General features: G+C 34.1%; 1 protein-coding gene across 3 annotated transcripts in view; it reads right to left on the reverse strand.

Annotated features, from left to right (window-relative positions):
- LOC105209953 (furin-like protease 2) overlaps nt 1–21,754 on the reverse strand; it is a 297,953-nt gene that overhangs the window by 271,680 nt on the left and 4,519 nt on the right. Inside the window, exon 1 of one of the 3 annotated variants that reach the window (XM_029038848.2) lies at nt 9,698–10,253. The exons of 1 other annotated variant lie outside the window; for it this stretch is intronic. The gene's annotated coding sequence lies outside the window, so the exon portion shown is untranslated. Of the gene's footprint in view, nt 1–9,495; nt 10,254–21,754 lie in introns of those variants that run through there. One more of the 3 variants, XM_054230790.1, reaches the window with a different exon arrangement.

Below are 21,754 nucleotides of genomic sequence, written 5' to 3' on the forward strand. Positions count from 1 at the left end.
AACCTTGACTTCAACGATTTCGAAGCACAAAGTTTACTTAAATTTCTGCTGATAATTAAGAGGGAAGCACCAGAACGGCACGGCTGACAGAATTCAATGGAAATTTGACGGAACAAAAAAGGCCCAAAGGAATACATTTACATACATACAAACATATAGAGCGGGAAATGTACTTCATAAAAGTCCCCGGGCGTATGACTAAACAGAGTACAGAGGTAAACAAAAGTAAACAAAGCGCGGAACAACAACAACAAAACATACTCAAAGATAGCCACCGCATTTTAAACAATTTGCGACAAGAGAGGGAGCGGGAGTATGAAAAAAAAACTTTTTGGGAACAAAAGCAGCTGGACGATAAAGGAAAAGAAAAAAGGCGCTCCCGCGCAGATGACGGCCAAAATAATACGATATAATGATGATAATGATTAATTAAATGATTAATGAATGCGAGGCACGCATACAAATTTTTACATAAAAATATTGATGAAAATATTCGAATAAAAAAAACAAACAAAACAAATTGACAATAAAAACAAAAAAGAAATAAAGCGCAACCGAGGTAAAATAAATATGGGCATTTCTTTGCCAAGAATAAATATGGCAAAAATGTGCCCAAAAAACAAATACAACAGAGAACAAAGTGGCGAATGCATGCGCCGCACGGGTTTGTAATGAAAAACAATAAAAATAAAGAGCAAATAAAATAATAAATAAACAAATGGCAATATTGTTAAAAAAATAGCACATCACGTCTATAAAAAAGTGGTTTACCGCAATAACTATAAGGGTTCGATTGCACACACGCACACACACACACTCTTACAATTGCACAAATACTTTCAAAAAAAGTCTTGAATTGTTAAAAAAAAAATAATAAAAAACTGAATTACAATGAACACAAGCAAAGTGTTTTTTACTTTGGTATTTTTTGCAACCGCAATAATAATAATAATAAAAACAACACAGCGAAGTACAGATGAGATAACAACTCGCGTATGAGTTCAAGCGTACAATCAGCCGGCAGCGCACAACAAATAGACAGTACATACAAACTGTGGTGTATATATAAATATATTTAAGTATATAGAATTTTGTGAAATACTAGCAAGAATTCAATGAAATTCTAATAAGCGATATACATTATATATATTCTATAGTACTATCAGCGCACATCATATGAACTTAAGTAGTTAAAACCACACACAGCTTACAGAACGCTCAGTAGTTCAATGATGCTCGCGATAAAGCTGGTTTCTCATTGAGCTTTGGCTTGTTTTGTAATTTCTATTTTAAATTTGAATATATATTCTTTTTAATTTTAAAACGGGGTAAACAAATTTAATTACGCCGCACGCGTGAAAATAATTAGAGCAATTGAATTTGCGTGCAGTACAGCAATTTACTACACAAAATTAGTAATTTTGTTGATCTGGTCAAGGGCAGATATAATGGTTTTGATTTAGTCGATCTTAGCTATTTAATATAATTTTTGGGCAGCCAAATTAATTGATCAATTAAAATTTTTATTGAAAAACCTCTTTTTGACTTTTATTCTGCCGGCTACTCGATTAACGATCAGCTGTTATTCATTTTTGTTTTTGCTTTTCATAAGAAGTTGGAAAATTTCATCAGCTGATTATTATTTTTAGCAGCGACATCTACCGTAGCTTTTTTTATAAAAAAATCCAGCTAATCGCGGACAAAGAACGTATAGTACGTTTTTCCCGCAGAGTTGCACTCCATTTTCAAGTCGATTAAAATTCTATTAATTCTAAATATAGATTTTATTTTGTATGGTAAATCGATCTTAATAAACGTTTTAATTGAGCAGATACCAGTAATTGATCAATTAGCTCCTGCCTAAAAACGCTATTAGGATTACATTCATAGAAAAAAATACAAATCAGCTGATACCATTTCATCCAGACACTACATCCTCAGAATAGCTGGCATAGTAAGAAGACGCATAGAAGTTTCTTAATTGTTCTAACTAAACGATCAGTCCTCTTGTACAAATATCTTTCGAAATTGCTAAGTCTGCTCTGAAGGATAGCACATATAGAAAAGTTGTCGAAGTTACTTTACAAACAGCTTATCAACTTATAGCTGGTTTACGTAAGAATACCATAATAGTGCTCAAAATCAGTATAGTCTTACATAGTATTAGATGGTTAGGAGACGCAAATATCTCTATTTCTCATATTTCAAGAATTATTTTTTCGATCCAAAATATCATCGCAGAAGGAAGTTTTTTGAAGTTTCATTTAGGATAACCTCTTCTGTAAGAATTTTTTTATGGTTGCGAACTTTTTGAAGTTATATCGATTGCAGATCAAAAATTCAATTTTTTTATCTTTACAATCTTTTTTTTTATAGCACAACTGTTAAACATGACTTGGTATTTTCTTCAATCAAATAAAATAAGACAATCCTAATTATTTTGCAACTTGATACAAGTTCTGATAGAATATTGATTTTAATCCAACAGCGAAAGAAAACACTGAAAATATATTTTTTTGTAAATATTTTAAGTAATAGTTCAAGCTATAACGGTACTACTCTCTGATGGAAACATTGTATTATCCACCTCTTGATGTCTGGAGTCTTTGAGCAACCGAGATATGAAAGTTTGAGGAGCATCACAATATTGTTTTATAAAATCAAACAGAAAATCTTTAAGAACTTAGGAGTACTAAAAACTTAAAATGTAGTAATAGCATCTTCGAAGCACTGGTTCGAAAGAGAGTAATGCAGATTGCCCATATTCAATTTGACTTATGGTAGCATAAGGAGAGAAGGAGACAGAAATTGTATGAGAATTAAGCCTAACTTCTAAAACAGAAAATCCTTTCTGTGAACACAATAAGGTTATGTAAGATAGAGCGACAATGCTTTGGAAAAAGCTATAGATCTAGCAAATATGAGAAATTGGGAATTTTATATTTTCTATATATCTCGAAACAGTTACTTCTCCAGAATATAACTTAATTTTTATAATGAAATTCTTTAAAATTAAATGGTATTTAACTAATATTTCTAAATTGATTCAGAACTAAAGTCTACCATTATGAGTTATCAATTGGAATTCTGTACACAGGCTTGAACACTACGCTTTTGAGATAAAGTATAAACTAAAGTAGTTATGCACAAGTACGTGACATTTGAAAGATGCACTAATCATTGTTGAATTTCAAAAAAATTGCAATTCTCAAATACTTTATAAATCACTGAAAAGAGTTGTGATTAGAAAATGTACTGCTTAAGCACGAACTGAAATTTACACGCGTTTCCAGCGTTAAACTTATCACTGAATAAACTGAAAACAAAATACAACAAATATGTGAGTCTATATAGAATAAGGGGGACGCATGTATATTATTTATAAACAAGGGATCGTAAAGTTATCAACGACGCTGTTGTCGCTGCTGGCCCGCACGCGATGCTTAGGCAAACACATACAGATATAGCGAGAGAGTGGAATTTATTGAAGAAGAATGCGAAGCGTTTACAACCGACATGCGTGTAGATAATAACGGGAAATTGTATTATAATATGTATTATGTATTTAAAATGCAGATAATGAGTGTAAATAACATTTTTTATATAAATATTATTACCATAAATTAAAACTAAGCAAACTCGACTTGTGCCATTTTCAATTTTAATTCAAACAGACAACTAAGCAAACAAGCACACAACTAAGTAGGTGAGTAAGCAAACGTTTAAAGCGAAGAATGTAGACAAATAAATATGAATGTTATAAGAAAATAAAATAACAACAACAAACACGGTTGATGATGTACAGCGCGACGCTGGCATGCAATTGAAAGTGAGCGTTGAAGTTATTTATAGATGAGTAGTATGAGGTTATGTTGTTAACGATGCTCGCGCAATCGATGGCAATAGGCAAGCGAGCGTAATATGCTGCACTAGTGAAGGGGTTTAGCAGATACATATATAAATGTATATAATGACGCTTCAAGCGCCTCAAATCAAAGCTGCGGCTCTGGCGAAGAAGCTGCGAATAACTTTTGTAAAAAACAACGAAAACTGAGCAACATAAAAGAGTTGCTATGCCACTTGCTGGCTTGGCAAAATGCTGATGATTAAAGTAGACAACAACAACAAAAAGCGCAAACTTCAAGTCCGACAAAAACAACAAGAGAATCGTAGCAATAGCATTGGCATTTGGTTGATATCAAGTAAAGTAAAGTAAATGCCAAAAGCCATGACTACCATACAACAATAATAATAACAATGCATAGGAGACGCTTTATAACGAAGGTATAGATTAATCTGAAGAAGCGTAAGAAAATGCTGTAAAATAAAGAAAAACCGGACTGTATGTACGAGAATGAAAGTCGAGAGGGAAATATGTATGTAATGCAGACAGCTGTAATTAGCAGTAAAATTAGCTACAAATAAATGCTGGATGCGTTAAAAATGCCAAGACAGTGTAAAAAATAGATTGTTGAAAATGAAGGGTAAGCAGGGTTGCCAATTTTGGCATATTTTATAAAATAACTTTTCAATTTTCAAACATATTTTTTTTTATTTACGCTTCATCTCTCTATTATATCTCCCAATTATAGACAATGTAGAAAATAGATCGTTGAAAATGAAGAGTAAGCAGGGTTGCCAATTTTGTGGTATTTAATATATTAATATTTTTTTTATAATTTTCGGTTCATATCTCTATAATATCTCCAAATTATAGACAATGTTTAAAATAGATTATTGAAAATGAAGGGTTAGCAGGGTTGCCAATTTTTGGGTATTTTATATATTAATATTTTTTTTTTTTTATAATTTACAGTTCATCTCTCTATAATATCCCCAAATTATAGAGAGATTCAATTTAAACCCATCACTGAAACCACAAGGGTTTTTACATAGGATTACCCCAATTAAAAAAAAAAAAAAACAACTCAAAACCGTCACTCTGAGAAGCCTAAATTGAAATGTGTTTATTTATTCGGAATCATCAACTTTAACTTTAAATATATGTAAATACAATACTTGACACGAAAAGAACAGATTCTACATAATAATAAATAAGTTGTTTCTTCTAAAATCTCGTTAGGTATAATCCACTTCATTTTTAATTCCACTTTCAAAAATCAAAACTATTTTAATATTTTATTTCATATTTAAATTACACAAACTAGTATGATAATCACTCAACAATAATAATATTAAGCGTGGCAACACTAAAAAAATAGAACAATAAAACACAAAATCGAAAGTGTGAAGAAAAAAACAAATTATGAATAAACTATGAATAAAAAACCAGTTTCCACGAAGCGCAAAGAATATAAATAAAAAACGCGTAAAAATAATAAATAAATGCCAGTAAATAATGTTGAATGGCAAACATGGCAATGCAGAAGCTGCAGCAACAACAGCTTTGGCAAAGAATAATGATGCCAAAGCATAGAGGCAAGAGTTATCAGATTGTCACATAGTCATCAGTCAGTTAGATATGCAACTATATATATTGTAGATTTATAAATAAATGTCTGCCATGAATTTATAAATGTAAGAAGCGAGCTTAACCAGTTGAAGCGCATTGCTAGATTACCTAGTGGTTTTATGTGCAAGTGTACATACATATGGATGTATTTATTATATGTCTTGTATATATATAAATTTTATATTTATGTTCACATCTTCGCTTTCTCATTGCAACTTCAGACGAGAAGTGACTGAAAACGAAGAAAATTTATAGATAAGAAATATATTTATGTTTGTATGTGGCAGATACATTAAAAATGTATACAGATAGTGAAACCAGAACTTAATATATGTAGCGAGCGTTAAGAAATGCATGAAGAGTTCAGAAAAGTCATAAAAGCTCTCAACTGAAAGGCTTAAAGCAAATAGTTTGAAGTGAAAATTAATCCTTAGTATAATAAAGCTTTATTTTTTAGACAACTTAATGCCACTTTTTGATAATAAAAGGTATAAATAAATATTATAAATTATTAATAAATTGTGAGTAGAGAATATGGCATCAATTTCAAAGCAATACTAAAATTTTTATTTTATGAAACTAGTTTCATATTTTGAGCAATTTAAACATTTAACTTATTTCTCTTATCTTCAGCGGTTATAAAAGTCTTTGGAATGTTTTCAAGAAATTTATATTTTATCAAAATTTGTTTACCCAAATGTCACATAAAGCTCTTTCAGTCTTTATGTTAAATGAGTGTAGTGAAATATTTTTAATTTATATTTTTTTATATTTCATCTAGTTTTTGTAAAAACATATCCAACTTGACTCATATGACCTTACATATATTTTCCAGTTAAATTTTTTTCTGTAAATAATCGTGATTATCGTTAACCGCAATTGGAGCCCTAATCGGCAATTATGAGTAATATCCAAAGAAAATGTTTATATTTAAATATTCTAGATGCGATTTACACTAAAGTAATTTATATTGCGGTTTTTTACAGAAAGATTGTATTAAAAACATACAGTCGCAGTTTTTTATCTATATCACTTAGAAAACCCTCAAAAATTTAAGGAGAAGTCAAATCAGATGATAAGATTTTTATTTAAACACAAATTAAATTTTATATTTTTGCACACAAGAGAGAATTACTTCTTCGAATTACATTTTTTTCGTGTTTTTTTACGTAAAATGAAGAATAATAATAATAATAAGAATGAAGTTTATAAATAATAAGAGTATAAGCAGGTACCTTGTTGATTGCCAGCATATTTAGATGAACACAAAGAGAGAGAATTCTCCAACAACAAATTTTTTTCTAATTTTTTAGTAGTATTGAATCTCTTTTTTTGAGAAAAAATTTATAATAACGTGAAGTTAGCTGCAGTTCCCGAAATTTCTTGAGGGTTCCTTCATATTAATTCAATTATACACTGAAAGACAAATTCATGGTCGAATCTGCTCTTATATACTCACACTAAGTTGAAATACATTTCAACTTCCATAACTCGAACTTCTATAACTCGAAGTTCTACATGGCGCGGACCCTTGAATTGGTAAGAGAAATAAAATTTCATACAAATTAACTTGGGAAGTCTCCCTAACTCGAAGTTTTTTTGAGGATTATCACGAAATCACCCACGAGCACCACATGGTAACGCAAAATGTATGCCTATATTTTCATAAATACTTTGAATATTAAAATTAAATACTCTATAAATCTACAAACTATGCTGGTTTTTCGAATTTGCCGGAAAAATTATATATTGAATATAATGAATCGAAAAAATACTACATTTTCGTGTTCAGATAAAAATGAAGTGTCGTACTTCACTTCAGAAAAATCTGAAACGAAAAAAATTCTGTTTCGGGTACTGGGTTATGGTGATTCGTGTTATGGAAATTCAACTGTATATAAATAAAACTGCTTTTACTCTAGATTTTTATGCGATTCTCTTATATTACCTAGACCTATTTTAGTAAGTAGGGTACAAAATAAACTGCTATTGTTCATGATTCGGAAAACTATCTTTGGAAGGGTAAAAACCATTTTTGAAATTGTAGTTTAATTGTAATTTAAGACAATCCATATATGCATGTAGGTGTGGTTTCAAAAATTGCATTCGACATTTTTCACTTTCGAAAACACCTGGATTATTATGTCTAGATAATTATTCAAATGGTTTTTAAGGAAATAAAATCAAGATATAAAATATTTCGACTTAAAATCAATTCAAAAATGTAGTTCAATAATAAATTAAAGAAATAATAATATTGATTACAATTAAATTTTGTAAAGCTTTTTAGAATAAAAAACTGTTGACTCTCTATATAGTCACAGCAGTATTAAATTAATTTTACAAATGTTGTTAGAAGTGATAAATTAATGGATAGAATGAATCTCAAATTTTCGCAATTTCCTTGTATTATTAATTAATATTAATGATTTTATCTTAGAAATTGATTTCGATTCAATATTATTAAAATTTTTCTTATTTTATTGGGAATTATTATTTATATTATTTCATGATAATTATTGTAATTTCTTAGTAAATTTTGCTTCATTAGAAGCCTATCATTAATCTCATGAACACTTGAAGCACTGCATCTCGTAAATATTTCCTATGAAAAACCGAACAACAATTGAATACACCACAAAACAAACCCCACTCCTGATCACGAGCTTGGAGACGTTTCCTTTAATGAAAAACAAATCTGTAAATCTGTAAATATCTGTATATATATGTACATAGCACTCTTCGAAAGAAGCTGTACGGCACCGAAATCTACTTGTTTGTGCCAATGTGAAAGGTGCAGTTATAAATACACAACCAATTCAGCGCCAACTAACCTATTGACTGCTGACCTAACCCACAGTCATAAATTGACGTCGTAGCACACAAAAGTCAAAAACACTCGAAGCAAATACACACACCTCTGTATGTAAACAGTGTGTGCCATAAGTATGTATACACCTATGCTTGCAGTGCCTGCAGTGGCTGGCAAAAATGGTAATATAGAAATGGAGCAAATTAGAAAACGAATTGGTAAACTATTGGAAATAAAGCTTTTATGTTTTCTTTAATAAATTCCAAATTATTTATTTATTTTTTTTTGCAGTGAAAATAAATGAATTATGCGCTCTTAACTCGTAGGTGGTTTATGTGTACAATTTCTTGATATCAAAAATATTTACGTAAGTATCTCTGTGGCTATTAATTTTAATAGCTTTGTAAACATATTTCGCAATTTGCTTATGTTTATTGCGTTAGCACGAAGCTATGATGGGTAAATAATAAAAAAAAATATTAAAAATAAATATAAAATTTATATGGCAACCGCAAAGTATACATAGCGCAATTTAATTTATGGCATTATTTATTTGGTATAAATACCAAATTCATTTTTTATTATTTTTTCTTTAATTTTTATTTTTTAATTTTTTTTTATTTTTCATTTTTTTTTATCTATTTTTAAATAATTTTTTTTTTTTATATATTTTTTTATTTATTTTTTACCCATCTCCTTTAAGCTCGCATTAATTTCAGCGCTTTTGCAATTTATTTTTATTGCTTTGCACTATTAAATTATTATTTCTCCTTTCTCATTTAGCTATATGGTTTGCTAATTTTTTGCACGAAAGCTACATATACTCAATCGAAAGTTATTTGGAGTTGAGCGGTAGGCGTTAAGTGTGGCAAACTCTTGTGGCTAGTATTATATATGGATATATAGTGTAGTTGTTGTTGCTGGTTGTGGCTTACTTAATTTCTGGTTTTGCGAAAATTACACAAACTTAAAGTTTATGCGGGTTTTGGTATTTCTTGAGTGGACTCATATACAAACAAACATATCAAAATGGATTGCAAAATGCTACACTGAGCGAAAAAAAAAATTTTAATATATGAAATCTGCCCAAACAGCCTTGAAGACGAGTAACAAATCGTTTGCAAATATTTCTTAAGCGATTATTCAGTCGAAATATTTGAGAAAAAATATATTTAATAACATATAAGCTTCAACTAACTGTAATACATACACACAAACGCACCGACACGCACGAAACAATTTTCGGCCGCAAACGAAACCAACCAGCGCTCAAATGTGTGTCGTAATGACGATGCCGCCGCCGCCGACAACAATATATAAACGGATACGAAATCGAAAAATTGTTTTTTTTTTTTTTGCTTATGATTTTGCCAACTCCTATACTCGGCTGGCTGACTAGCAGACTGACTCACCGACTGGCTTACAGCAGTACTAATGCTGCGCCGCTGGACCGTCACGAAATGTACAACGACGACACTGTGTGTGTGCGTGTGTGTGTAGCGTTCAAAAGACGCACGAAGTCACCAAATCTAGCTGTTGGCTGCTGACGGCCGCTTGACTGCTGCACCGATCAAGGGTACGCTGCTGCTCGGTGCTCGGCAGCGGTGTATTAGCGAAAAAAACGCGCACTTAATATTGCACTTTAACACACTTGAAACACAAATTAAATGAATTTAATTATTTATTCGCACTTTTGTTTTCAAATTGACTTGCAAATATTTGCACAATATACGCAACGCTTACATACATATATTCAATATATTTCGTACGCTTTTACAATATGACAAAAAACGAGAACGAACCGTACACGAGGTGTATACTACTATTAGCGACGTTTGCGACGACACTTGCGAATGCGTTTACACGACACAATAATACACGGGACACACTACACGCGATTTCGTCAAACGAAACGAACCGTTCGTAAACACGCTCCAACTGAAACTGAACCGACCAAACCGAATGACTCCAATACTTGGGGGCTCTGTGAGCTTCACACAATGTGCAATGCAATATACGAACGAAGTTGAAAATTTCTACAACACACTGGTCGTGTGTGCTCATTCAACGAATTGGGGAGTAAGCAGCATTGGTGAGTAGCAACTATGTATATGCAGAGCAAGCACAGCCAGGCAGACAGGCCGAGTGAAGTCGGCAGCGTATGTTGGTGGCTGAGTGAACGACGAAAATATGAAGATTTCTGTATATTTTGCAAGGTATTAGTGACGAACTAGCCGGCTCTAACGTTGTTGAATCGTTGGAGTGATGTGAGTGTGCATGTATGTAAGTGCAAAGAAGAGAGTGAAAAGATTATTAAAATTTATGGAGCAACATTTTTGGTAATTTTTATTGTTGTTGATGTTAACTTCAATGTTGGATGAAGAGTCAGAATTTAGGAGTAAACTAAAAAAAAAAAATAATAAAAAAAACAAAAACTTAATTATTAAAGAGAGGGAGAGAGAGTGTGAGTAAGAAGCGCCTTTAATGCCTTTTTTATAGCATTTTTGAATGATGAAATATTTCATGTTGCGCTTTTGTTGCATTAATATGCTCGCAGCTATACCGAAACTTAATACAAAAAGAACAACAACAAATTAGAAAATCAACAACATGCTTCAACTCTCGAACTCACCAACAAGTAGTAACTTCTCAACTCACTGCTCTCAGCATTGAATTCAACAGTTTTCAGTATGCTATAATTACAACAACAACTCATTACAACTATTTTCAACAATGTTGCGGAATGTATCAGCTGTAAAGTGACACTCTCCTACAAAAACGACGACACAACACTTAGACAAGCCTTCGTAGCAACAATAATATCAAAAATGTTGCTCAGCAACATGGCTAACAGAGTTCGGTAACAGAAAATGTTGTAAGTAAGTAATAGCAGCGCTTTAGAAATATTAATTTTCTTTATATTTCACTGTAAAATATAGTGAATAGCACAGAAATTCATTTGTACAGCATTTTTTTTATCACTAACATATGATGGCAACATGTTGCTGGGTACATAACTATGTATCTATCTAATTAACAGCGCGAATCTGTACACATAACAGCATGCAAAAGAGTTTACATAGAAGATTTTCTATACATACATAACAGTATCTTAAATACATAGACATTTTAATCTTAAATAACAGTATCTTCTACCTCAGCAACATAACACTATCAACTGCATCCGCAACATAACAGCATCAACATGTAAACATCACAAACCGAGCAACTCCTCCACTGTTAACTAGCAACTGCTCTCCAACTTCCGCTGTTTATATAAAAGTGTAACATTTGATACCATTTAGTTTGATACCATGTTGCTAAACAAGTTTAGATGCCGGAAAGAAATGTCAACACTTCCGGCTTTCAATAGCAGCTGCAGACAACATTAATGAACTACTTTCCTACGTTTATAGGCGTTTGAAATGGCGTCGAAAGTGGGTTTATAGCGTAGAGCTCACAATATATTGAGCGCGCTCTTAAAGTAAACATTAAGAGCGCATCTTTGCTTATATTTGTTTGTGTTGCGAAGCAGTTGTAAAGAGCGTAAAGCCAAAGTGGGTGAATAGTAGATGCAACAAGCGTTTATGCTGCAATAAATGTTTGTGAATTGTTTTTTTTTTTTTTTTTTTTTTTTTTTGGCTTGGTACTCAGGCGTAAAACATGTTGAGTAAGGTTAGGTAATTTCGCTGAAAGCAGATTATGTTATTTAATGATGTGACGTAGCTTGGGTGCGAATATTTTAATAAAAAAATAAGAAAAATGTTATACTTAATAATAAGTAAGGAAATGCTAAGTTTGGGTGCAACCGAACATTTTATACAAGTTTGGGATGCAAACAGATCTCTACAATATTTTGTTGGGTTGACACAAATGTCCAAGATCAATATAAAACTATCCAGTGCTTGACCCTAGAGACATCTATTGGAAAACGGCGGAAGCAAAGTTGTAGGCCTAATAATATGTAAAAAGTAATAGTATAGCTTTCTGGACATGAAGGCATAGAGAGCAGCGAGGTGGCTGACCATCTGGTAACCAATCGATAGGACTGGAGCCTTACTTGGCAGAAGTTTGGAGAAGCGCTCAGCAATGAAGAAAAATAAGAAAACTCGGACTTCGAAAATCAAACTGTGTTTACTGGTCACTGAAGGTTAGGAGGATCTGCATGATAGGTGAGGTTAGGTTAGTCTAGTAGGTCAGAGAATGACACATAAACCAGTTTTGGTCATTTGCGATGGAGTGCCGTCATGTAGTTAATGAGATAATGCTTTATCGTAACCGTGAAGCCCCAAATGCTGAAGGCGTTGCCTTGATAAGCACACAAGAGATGCTTTCCTGGAGTCTTAGCGATCTATCAGTCCCATCTTGTAGGCATGTGCCGCCGTCAAACTGTTATCCGCGAGTATTCCGACCATGTTCCTAAATTTCCTTCTTTCCCATTTGAATAGTGGGGCATATAGTAGGTGTCTACCAAGCTGCCAATACTCACCGAGCTATGTCCGAATGTTCTATGCACAAATTTTCCTGCTGCTATAAGTCGTCTCGCCGTTTTTCCCGCTTTTTGTTTTCAGCAAAGAGATCTATAGATGGCAGATTTATTATTAGTTGAAGAGCCGCCTTTGGGGTGATTCTTGGTGCACCCGTTATGTAAAGCGCAGCTGAACCCTTTCCATTGGCTTTCGGTACGCCTGTCTACCACACATAGCACCGTAAAGCAGAATTGTTTGTGATGTGTACCATCTACACGATAGAATACTGGCGTTTTTCCATCTTACAGTGGAGACGCCGGAGCCTCTTCTTCTTGAATGTCCTTTAATTTCATGGAGGAGTCAGGCTATCGGAGCGATGGATTCAGATATATAATAAGTCGATATAATAGAAGAGGATGATTAGAAAAAAATAGTATCCATAAGTTATGAGTTTTGAGGGTATTCCGAACATACTATGTTTCTTCCATATTTTCATTTCAGCGGACTACTAAGGAAAGACGAATTCCTAATATTAAATGAGATTTACACTTTTCAAGATTTTCAGCATCAATATATTTAAAATAATTAAAGTAGTCTAACTTTTGAGAATTCATAATAGTAATGTGGCTTCGATTGAGACCGTTCCATAGCAATTTTCTTAAACCCAATAGAAGTTTTATAGTAATCAGACATAATACCCATACTGCCGACCTAGTGAGAGTTAATCTTACAACATTAATAATATATACCCCTTTAACCACACACTTTCCTTCTTCTCTTCTATAAAATGCCAAAAATGTAGACCAAAGCAGTCACAATACCCTCAAATATATATTCATCAAAAGTCTGGACATAAATAAATTGCCATCCTTTGTATTTTGCTCGTAATATCTTTCATTTTACTTTGCTGCAAGCCTGCCAAATGCTTATCAACAGCCTTTTATAGCTTTAAAAATTGAGAGCATTTTGTGTGAAAGTGCAAAGAATTGTGAAAATAACTAAACTAAAGCAGTAATAACAAAGAGTGTGACACACACACACACCCAAATATATATATGCTGTCACACTTTCGTGTCTTGCCTATACGACAATGACCCAATTTATTGTAAAAAGCGTCAGTTGGCGACGTTCTAACAAATCCTTTGCGCTAATAGATTACCAACGCCGTAGGAACGCCTTGGTAGTTGTTGTTGCTGTTGCCGCTCGGGCAGCTGTTGCAACATACTGATGATACAGACGGCTAAATGCAACAAAATGTAGGCGTAGAAGGAGGCGGTAGGTTGTGGCAGCAGCAAAGGACTCGAAAGTGTATTTTATAATGTAAAGAAAAGTGGTTGTAGTTGTTCTTGTAGTTTTTAGTGCTTGCAATTTTAAATATATATGTATGTACATTAATAAGTATATCTGCTAGTTGCCTTGCACAGCTGCTGACGGTGGTCCAACAGCTCGTAAATGATAATGTGCTGACTGGCCAATAACTATTGACTGTGTGTGGATCCCTGGCTGTGGGTAGTAGGCTATGGAATATCTTTCTACGGAACAATGTGTGTGTTTGTTTAATATGTGCAAACGCCGAGGCGCCTCAATTACAGCCTGAGTTGGCGATGCACATAGTTGCCGTTGTAGTTGCAATGAATTGTAACTAACGTTAATAGGCTTTGGTCGAGTGAGAAGAAGTAAATAAGTTCCTATAAATAGTTGTGTTTATGGGACGATATTTTCAGAATTTTAATTCACATATCTTCTGCAAGGGTTGTTTTTAATTATTTTTTTTGCAAATCCTCCATTTTCTTTTATCCAATTTTAGTTGGACCTTATAGTAATAATCTCATAGCAGATTCTTATACTCAGATTTACATATGCGTATACTCAATTTTAATATATCGATCTACATCACAGCACTTCCTTTCCTTTGAAAGTGTTTTCCTGATGTCTCAAAGTAACTATCTTCTAATATTAGGTTGGCAAATATCCCTTCCGATTTTTTACACTTTATTCAATGCTTTATAAAAAGTATGATCGGATTTAGTTCAAATATGTGCCGTTTCGTTCGATAATCTGTTTCCATCTGGACGTCAACTTAATAATTCCCCCCTCGTAGAAGCCCCCCTCCTTATTTGCGAAGAACTCGGACAGGCACTTTTCACAAGCCTCGTTTGAGTTCAACTTTACACCACCAAGGGCGTTCGCCATGGACAGGAACAGGTGGTAATCACTTGGCGCTATGTCCGGGCTATATGGTGGATGCGATAAAACCTCACATCCGTGCTCCCGTAGCTTCTGACGAGTCATCAATGAAGTGTGTGGTCTGGCGTGGTCTTGGTGGAAAACTGCACCCTTCCAATTCTGTACGTTTCTGGTCGATCGTCTGCTTCAAGCGTCCAGTTGTTCGCAGTAGATGGTAGTATTAAGCGTTTGGCCATATGGGAGCAGCTCATAGTGGATGATTCTCTTCCAATCCCACCAAGCACACAGCAAAACCTTCCTGGCCGTCAAACGATCGGAGATTCACCGGCCTTCGACCACTACCGTTTTCGCTTGATATTGTCTTATGTGATTCATTTTTCGTCGCCAATCACCATCAGCTTCAAAACGCGGTCGAGTTCGTTCCGTTTCGCAGCATATCGCAGGCGTTGATCTGGTCCAGAAGGTTTTTTTTTTGTGTCAAATCATGTCGCACCCAAACATCAACCTTTTTTGCGTATCCAGCCTTCTGCAGGTGGTTTAAAATGGTTTGGTGACTAACTCCCATCTCCTGTCACGAGATGCCACAAGCCGATCTAACTCGATGTGCTCCATGACTTGATCGGTATTCGTCGTCATAGGTCTTCCGCCGGCTGGCTTGTCCATAGTGTCGTTTTTACCCGCTCTGAATCGTCGAAACCATTTCTCCACAGTTCGAAGTGATAGGGTACCATCACCCAAAACACCTTTAATCTCACGGAACCTTTCTCTAGCGTATATATTGTTTTAACGTTTAAAATTATTACACCTTACAAGCAGTTCAAGAAATTGAAAGGCATATGAATTCCGAAAATCACTATTAGGGATCCAGAAAAGTAATTTTCAATATTAAGATGAAAGAAGTGCAAATACAGCAACAAAGTTACATATTTAAAATGAAAAAGTTAAAATGTGAAAGAGAATTTCACACCCGCATCTACAAATAAACCGAAATAAGGTCAAACTTGCAACACTTTCAGTTTAAAGCGGGACTGCGGGCTATTTGCTTATACCTAAAAATAGTGGCGTATGTAAATTTGCCAGCTTTTAACCACCTCTTGTGTGCAATTCGCACCCACGCAGGCAAACAATTTTCACCCACACACCAAGGGCATTGACAAATCCACGTCACGCGTTGAGTGACGAAGTTAAAAAAAAAGCTAAAAAGAAAACGTTGCGCGCGTATAAAAATCAGTTGCAATGTAAAATCTTGTTAAACGCTAACTGACTGATGGATGGGGGAATTTACATGTGCGCACACACACATGCTTACAGAGTATAACACAGCATATAACACCAATTGATTGCCACCTGCTGCAGCAGCATTCAAACGACGACGCAATCAACAGCTGCTGCACGCAGCCATCACTCATACGACCTGGCGTTCCTTATTATAATATTACGCGGAGTTAAACGTCAGTTGGTCGCGCATTTGAGGGGATGCACTTGCTGCTGGCACGCGTTTGATATTGAGTTAACCAGTGTTGCAATGGTGTTCGTGCATCGGGTCGAAATCTTTATATTATTTTATTTTTTTTGTTGCATTGCCATTGGCAATATGCTGCTGCTGATGAATTGAACAACTGAGAGATATATAAAAACATAAAAGTGCAGCATGTCATCAACAGCCAATTCATCTGCTTAGCATCAATTTTGCTCGCTTCTTACGACACGACTTTGCATGAAGTGTGAAGGAGTGTTGTTTTTTGGATGTGTCGGCAATTTGCTTTCCGTTTTTCCCCATATTTGTGGCAAGCACTCATTATGCTTTTGATATTTGTGTCATTTTCTTTTCTGAGTGATGTGCTTATTGCTGTTTGAGTACGCATTAATGGCCTCTTTTAAGTAGATTTCGAAGTGTCATCAGTATATGCGCTTAATGACTAGTCATCATATATATCTACCATAAGCAAAAGTGAGCATATGTTTGAAGAGAAAATACCTACACATTATTTTATTAACCGGTTGAGAATTCCAAATCAGATATTTTTTTTCGAATTTTGTTACTTTTACTGCTCCTATATGAATTTCTTATTTTTTTATTGGCAGCTGAAGTAATCTCAACTCAACATTAGCTACTTCACAGTAATATCTGTAAACTAAAATTCCTTACTCAGGAGTTTGAAACTCGAAGAGCAGTGATCTATAGTCTGAAAAAGCATAGTATGGAAATTTGATCCCATCCCATCATAAATAAAACAAGTTTCCAGAATATCAATAATTACATTTTAACTCAGCTGCTCATTTAGATTTCAAAAATTCCCAAATTAGTTCAACACTCAAACCCAGTCATCTAATGTCTCAGGTCATATATTCGTATTTAGCACTAGTTACATCAATCATATGTATAATGAGGTGTGTTCAAAAAACAACGGGAATTTTCGTGTTTTAAAAAAAACTATTAACCATTCGTTCACATCAATGTTGTCACCTTTAAAATAATAATCTTTCGATACTATGCACTTAGGGTAGCGCTTCTTCCAATCATCGAAACACTTCTAGAGTCTTATAGTCTTTCGCTCTTTCAGCGATATATCTCCGCTATGCTTGTAAAACGACTGTCGTTCATGGTTTTTTGGAAATAGGAAAAAGTCACAATGAGTCATGGGTGAATATTGAGACTGGGGCGTCGTTAGAGTTTTGTTTTTGACCAAAGAATTCATGAACAAGCAACGAAGTGTGAGCTTTTAACAAACGAATATCGCTAAGCTCCTAAAAACACGTCTAACCTTAGCGGCTGATACAGACAAAGTCAGCAACGAATACATAGAATCATAAAAAAATACGATAAGCCATCTACTCTCAACCCAAATTTGTGCTAAACTTGGCTAAATTTAGCAAGTCGCACCTTTTTTGTCCAACAAAATTATATATATCCTTACGAAAATATCTAAAAACGTATCCTTGACAGCGAAAAATGCACCGAACATTCTCTGTTAACATTACATTTGTTTACTATAAGTATACGTACATACAGGTATATACATATATAGTCTTTCCAATATCACCACATTTGTTTGCGACTTTTCTTTCTGCATATTATTCGCATACAAAGCAAATATCCTACCCACTCGCCACATTAGCTTTTAACACACTGCTATGAGCTGTCAAATCAATATGTTATGTGCACAAACTGTAACGGAAATGTGGGTGTTGACACTGTTATAAGAGCATCAGCTGAGCAGTTGTGCTCTACAACGCATGCGTCGCAAGTGTCAAATTGGCAAGGTTGTAAGAGTGACCTTCGAGTATCTTGTTTGCCCTTTATGTCTCTTTATGTGGAGTCTTAAGAAGTTATTTGATTGGAACTTTGATTAGGAATAGCAATAAAGAGCAGAAACACTTAAGAAATCTCTTTAGAACCGCGAAAAAAAATTAATTTTACGCATCCGTATCTCACTTATAGAGATAAATGTGTTGAAAAAATTCCATACAAAGTAAATATAATTTATTATCAGGACAGCAAAAAAGAATAAAATGCGAAAATAATATACACTTATAACAAAATTTAGTATTATTGTAAAATTTAAAAAAAATGTCTAGACACACCAAAATCTGTGCAATGTTGATATGGCAGGTTTGCAGCAAACCTAACACTAATCTTATCATGAAATAACTGGATATCATTAATGCAAGGCTAGGAACTCCTTGAATAATCTAGAGCTCACAGGCTGAGTTAGCTCAAGGTATCAAGGATAGTCAAGGCTCTGAAGTATGTAGAAGAAGCATTTGAAGTAACTTCCTCTGTCTGAGAAAAAGTATCCTACTCCGGACTATCCATAAGCTTACGACCTCTCTCCTCCACCTGCTCCTTAATATCCAGACCTCCCTCGCGGTTAATATTCTCTAGTTTACTGGTTGAAGAATTGAAAAATCCAGAATCGTAGCATTATAATTACATGTATCCTAAATAAGGTCACAACGGAATCGACTCCACCTGAACTAGATCACTTTGCGTACCATTTACATGAGTCTGTGGCCAAAAACTAAATAACTGCAAGCAGTTTATTTCATAAAATATCTTCACATAAATACAAGAGTCTGTAGTCATATCAATTTTCATTAACATTTCCCCATGACTACAGCCACTAAGCAATATACCTCCCCAACTCAGAGTCAACCAAAGCATCAGCTTACAGACACATAACAACCATACCACCACCTAAACTATATATTTTACAGAGCTACCCTCCAGCGTCTTTCACCCTCCCTCTACCGTCGACCACACTGTGGGTTCCGTTTTGCTTGTCTGCTTGTCCCCATTGCACGTTACCCCATAGTTCCACATCTAATTTGCATATACGCACAACAGTAATTGGATTATAAAAGATATCGATGACGATAACAACAATGTTGTTGTTGTTGTTATTGCTTCTACTCTTCCCCATTTCCCTATATTCACTTAACACATGTTGGCTCTGTTGTATTGTTTGTTTTTGTTGTGTCACTGATACTTTGACTGCGAAGCAAAGCCGGCAAAGGTGAGAAGTGATGATTGTTAATGTTATGGATTTAAAGGTGAAGGCGTTAAAAATAACTCATTGCAATGGTGCAGGCATAAAAATTGTATATACAGGGTGTACAGTATTAAAATAAAACATAAAAATAAATCAAATAGCAGCCAGTTGAGTAAGAAATCGTCTCAGGACTGCCGAAGCACTTGAAGGCTTCACTAAAAGATTATATTATTATTCGAGTATCTGAAGTGATGTTAAATGTATTATGTCACACCCTGTATATGAAAAAATGATATGTGAGCCTGTGAAAGCAGGAAGAAATGGGGCAGCAGTTTGAAAACTTTTTTTTTTGAAAAGGTGTAAAGAAGTTGTAAAGTAAATTGATAAATTGGAGTAGAGCGCTGTTCACACGTGCATGCCTTGTCTGGGTTCGCCTTTTTAACGCTAAGAAAATTAATACCTTACGGTACATATGTTTGTTTATAATAATGACAATAGACTGTCAGTGTTGTCAATAAAAATGTTGTATAATATAAATATTTTTTTCTTTGCGCTGAATACAAAACGCTCCAGCGGTTCAAGTCAACAGTCATATCGGCTTACGTTCAAGTGCAGGAATTAGTTAATAAAAAAATATATTGTATATTTCCTGAAATATTTAGTGTCATTTGAAGTCATGAGACAACTTTAATAAATCACAGTGAAGTTAGTGACCATTTCCGTTTCTTAGGTCTGCTGCCACAACAGATGGAACTATGAAGATTCAAAGAGCTGCAGTTAATATCTCTCAAAACATGAACAGCAAATAAAGTGAAGAATGTGAGTTGAGGCTGAGCTTATTCATGTTGCTAAGTGCTTTCTGGATAATCTTAAAGTTAAATCATAAAAATCATATTATATTTGACCATCTTTTAGAGACCGTTAAGCATAACCAAACTTATAATATATGATTTCATCGATGGTTAAATACTGATATTTTGAAACTAAACTTTTGAATTTAAATTTAAAGTATTCAATAAGTTTTCCTGAGTATGAAATATTTAATTCAACCGAATCATACTCGAAATACGTCAAACCTACCTGCTATTCATCTATAAATCCAATTTTCTATTACTGTTTGTTTTTCTTGTGCTTAAAGGCAACTCTGTAATCGAATGTCCGTAGATAGAAAAATCTGGATAATCCTAAACTCAACATTTAAATCCATTAAACCAAGGCAGTGCTACTTCGTGTATTGGAAAACAAGTACACAGGCCATCTAATCGTGGCTTTTATATACTTATGTACCAATATACATATATCTAAACAGGCTAAGTAGTTTAAACTGCTTAACTGTCTCATGTTACAAAAATCTAGAATGGCTAAGAATTGACGAATACAACAAAAGCAATACAAAGTAAGTGGTAATCACAATAGCTACAATAGGGGAATATGTAAGGATTTCAATAAGATTTTTGGAGGGGTTTAAAGAAATGAAAATAAAAAATAAAACATGAAAAGAAAAAATACAAAAATGAATTATTGATCATTATCTTTTTAGGGTTTAGTCTGAACTAATAAATATAGACCTCAAAAAAATTCTAGAATTAATATTCAATTTTTGAAATGCGAGAACAAACTGTAAACTGGAATTCCTAATTTCATGTTTCGTGTCGTATATTGGAGTTGAGAACTATAATTTTAAGGTTGGTAATCCTTGTGATCCAACGTATATTACTTCAAAGTCAATAATTTCGAGAATAAAGTCCTCCTATAAATAAAGCCCCTGATAGATGAGGACCTCAGCTGAAGTTTTTCTCTTTGTGCTTTAGAGAAAATGTTCAGCAATTCTGATATAGACTTACATATGTATATAGATTGGCAACTATAGGTATCTCGGTACGTTGATCTAAGCGGTATAAAATGATATAAAGAGTTGGGTTAGGTTGTAAGGCTGTTTCCGAAATGGAAACACACGTAGGCTTTAATTTGATTTTTAACTTCTATATGCGCTATTTCGCGACCCTGCTCAAAAAAGTGAGATCCAAGAAATCTCTTTCTTTCCCGCAAAGGCGGGACATTCCAGAAGAAAAGATGAGACAATTCCACCTCATCCTCCTCCATGCAGCTTCTACAGCTAGCGTCCGGTAAGATTTTTAACCTTACAGCGTGGATCCCAATGGGTTAATGGGCAGTAAGAACCCCTACTACTAAAGAGAGGTAAGGCTTACTGAGGACGAAAAGTTCGATCGACCTACCGCGGTTTACCTTAGTCCAGAAATAAAGAAAATAAAGAGTACACAGAATCTAAACAGATATGATAAAATGACCAGGGCAGTTC

Source organism: Zeugodacus cucurbitae, chromosome 5 (assembly GCF_028554725.1).
Source record: "Zeugodacus cucurbitae isolate PBARC_wt_2022May chromosome 5, idZeuCucr1.2, whole genome shotgun sequence".
NCBI lineage: Eukaryota > Metazoa > Arthropoda > Insecta > Diptera > Tephritidae > Zeugodacus > Zeugodacus cucurbitae.